This window comes from Mytilus edulis, chromosome 2, assembly GCF_963676685.1.
Source record: "Mytilus edulis chromosome 2, xbMytEdul2.2, whole genome shotgun sequence".
Classification (NCBI taxonomy): Eukaryota; Metazoa; Mollusca; class Bivalvia; order Mytilida; family Mytilidae; genus Mytilus; species Mytilus edulis.
Genome location: NC_092345.1, coordinates 67,839,736 through 67,843,519, shown reverse-complemented (window position 1 = coordinate 67,843,519; position 3,784 = coordinate 67,839,736).

Here is a 3,784-nt window from a genome sequence, read left to right as displayed (position 1 = left end):
TACATGTTGTGTAAATTGGGTTAAAAGTTTTGTATTAAAATAGACTAGTCCACGTATGCCAACAGTATGTAATCAACAAATTCGATAGACTATTGTATACCAAAAGAAGAAGAAAAGAAACAATTTGATTTAAATACAGGTCGATATCTTACTTGCTTTAGTTCATCGAAGTTATGAACATAGTAAAATCACAGATTTATATATCAATTAGATTGTTCTCGAATAAAGGAAGAAACTCGTCATCATCACAATAGTTCCGACATTCATGTAATATATATGCAACTGGACATACACTAATAACCCCCAAGGGATGTGAATATTTTCTAGGAAAACTATTGAGTATTAAAGTTTCAAATCAATTTCGGGATTTATTTTCTTTCTTGATATTCATTGACAGCAATTTAAAGAATAAACTGCTTGTCCGCTTTAGAGGTATTCTTGCCAGTTGAACAGACTTATCATTACATTCAAAAATAGGGAAAGATGACATTAAATTCGTTGTCTTTTGTTTTTAAACATCGTTGGTCAAATAGCTAAAGATTATGAATAAATTTGGTTGACGTTTTTCATACTTGAAAAGAATATCTATTCGTAATTTTTCGATTCCATTCCAAGAAGATCCTTAAATTTCCTGTCAATTTTTTAAAATATCTTTTTTTTTATAGCTGAAGTATTCATGCGTTGTGAGATTTAAAATATTTTGATAAGAACATTAATTCCTAAATTGTTAAATTTCATTCTGACACATGAATTAAGTTTCCCGTCTTTAACCGATTTTTTTTTATTTCTTAGTAAACTAATTTATTTGAATTCAAATAAATAATAGCACCAAATATAATTAAATAATTCCACGGCGATCTATTTTCGTTTGTCACCAACTTGAATATGTATTTTAAATGTATGTATTAAATGCTCCCTTGTTTTATAATCCACTGATCCGAATAGACAGTCACACCTGGCAAGGTGTGCCCTAGAGGCGTGATTAAATACCGAAGTGCAAATAACAATTTACCTTTCAACAAGCCATCTACGAGTATTGCCACAGAACCGTGAATACACACATCGTATAAACCTAGTCATAGCAGAGACAGTAAAAAGGTCAATAAGAGTACACCAACATATTGCCTTTACAGATTATTGTACTTTAATTTGTTCACCTTATCAGTCCGAAAGTGCATTAATTAACAATGAATTTATAACTTTTTGTGTTGTCTAAAAAAACAATTCGAATATATACGTTTAACATAGAAAATGTATCTCATGAATGTGTACAATTGCACGTCTGTGCGTTTTATCTTCTTATTATTGGCTGGTTATTAGGTAAAGCATAAGTCATCGGCGCGCTTACGATTACGTTAAAATATGATTAAAAACCAAGACTTTTAATGATTGTCTTTTAAATCCCGGCATGCAAAAACCAGGAGAAAACGTCACGACCTACAGGAAGTTGTTAATATTTTTTCATTAATTATTGAATTTCTCCTTTATTACTGCACATATAGCGATAAAACTTTGTGAATATATATATTATGTCATAATGAACATATTTAAACCATAAGTAAAAAATCGCGAATTTTCCCTTTAAAGACCAGCATGGATGTGGAATTATATGCCGTGTCGAGTTAATCCAGAAAGAAGAGAGTTTATCAGAATGTGTGGAAAATGTGGAAAGCAACATACCAACAAGAGTTTGTGTGCCGCTAGAAATTCAAAATGCTTCAAATGTCAAAAACCAGGACATTTTGCTCGACAGTGCTTCACTCGTGTTGGCCGAGTTAAAATTCATAAGAATGAACTTAAAACTGTTTCAATTTCGACACAAACGGAAAATTGTAACAAGAAGAAATCAATAAAGAAAAAGGAAAGATATTCTAAAAGACTTCAAGATTATTTTGATCGAAAACGGACACTTCAGGAACTTCCATTTAACAAAACCGGGAATGCTGTCTTCATTTCAACTATCAATAGTGATTGTTTTCTAAGGGACCAAATTGAAACTCTAAAAACCCTATTGGAAGACGAAAAATTCCTCCATACGTCTACATTAATGGAATTGACAAGAGAACTAGAAAATACTCGGAATCTTCGAGAAACAATTAAAATTCGAGACGCTAAAATTATCGAACTGGAGAACACCGTACAAAGATATGAGAAAGGACACGATAAAATAACAGACTATATCACTGAGATAAAAGAAGAAAAAGAAAATTGGAAATTACATTGTAGTGATGTTTCAGAAATGTACAATGTAGTTAGAAAAAGTGAACTTGATTTAAAGGCAATTTGCAAAAATTACGAACATGAACTAGAACAATTAAAAAACAAATTCAGGAAATTATCATCAAAACAGGCGTAACTATCAATACCGTGGAAGAAGATATTAGTTATGAAAATTCAAATCCCGTGGACGTGATTCTGGACGAGAGGGGTAAATATGACCGGACGAAAAGCATGCTAATTATTTGGACTTTCATCTTTCTGACTTTAATTACTATATCTTTCAATTGTCATTTTTAGCTTAAATATTCCCACACAATTATCTTTGGTTTAAAATGTATGTTTCTACTAATCCGATAATGGACTTCGTATCTACGTGTCAAAGACAGTTTTAGCAGATTATCTGAACAATGGACAATAATTGCCTAATCCGTTGTTACATGTATTTCTAAATTATTCTGTTTTATATACTTCTTAAAGATAATTTATATTCAGTTTTGGATAGGTTCTTAAACCGTCAACACCGGACTCAATATTGTAACATCGTTTATATTCTTGTTGGATCGTTTATTAAATTGTTAAACTTTATACCGACTTGAATCTTCATTTTAATACCCAGCAAATAGTCTGGCTATACAGACATGCGCATTGTATTGGCCGAACAAATAGTCCTGGTACTGCCAGCAACTGCCATTTAATTTTGTAAAAGGAATTTAACTCATGTTATTGGCCAAGTTGATATGCGGAGTATGCCTGATGGAGATTTTAATATAACAAAATTATGAGATTTTAAGAATTATCAAGATCATTTAACCAAGTTTGCCATAATATAATGTCTTATCTTAAAAAAATAGCTGGCTAAGTTGCCTTTAAATTTCTCAAAAATGTTTTTCTCAATTTTGGATTAATATCATTGTCTTGCATGCTCAAAATGATTTTTAGGGAGTTTCAAAACAAAACTTATAAAACAACCATTTTCCAGTTTCAATTCACAAACACTGAAGAGTATGCACTTTTAATGTGCCTTATAATCCTTGATCCTTAAGTAAGCCCTAAAAATCCCTACCCCTTACATGAAAACCGACAATACTGTAAAAACAAAATGTAATCAGTCAATACATATATTAAAAAAAACTGTGGGTTTTCAAAATATCAAAGGACTACATGAACTAAAAGTAACATATAAACAACAGTCAAACTTTGTGTTAATATAAAAGTATAATAAATTAACGGTACCAATTTTCTTGCACCAGATGCGCATTTCGACAATACATGTCTCTTCAGTGATGCTCGTGGCTAAAATATTTGAAATCCAAAGCTTATAAAAAAGATGAAGAGCTATAATCCAAAAGGTCCAAAAAATATAGCCAAATCCGTGAAAGGAATCAGAGCTTTGCATGAGGGAGATACATGATTCCTTAATTTATAACAATTTCTATCATTTTGTAACAGCAAATTTTAATAACATAAAACATCCGTATTTTCATGCCAGTACCGAAGTACTGGCTACTAGGCTGGTGATACCATCGGAGACTAATAGTCCACCAGCAGAGGCATCGACCCAGTG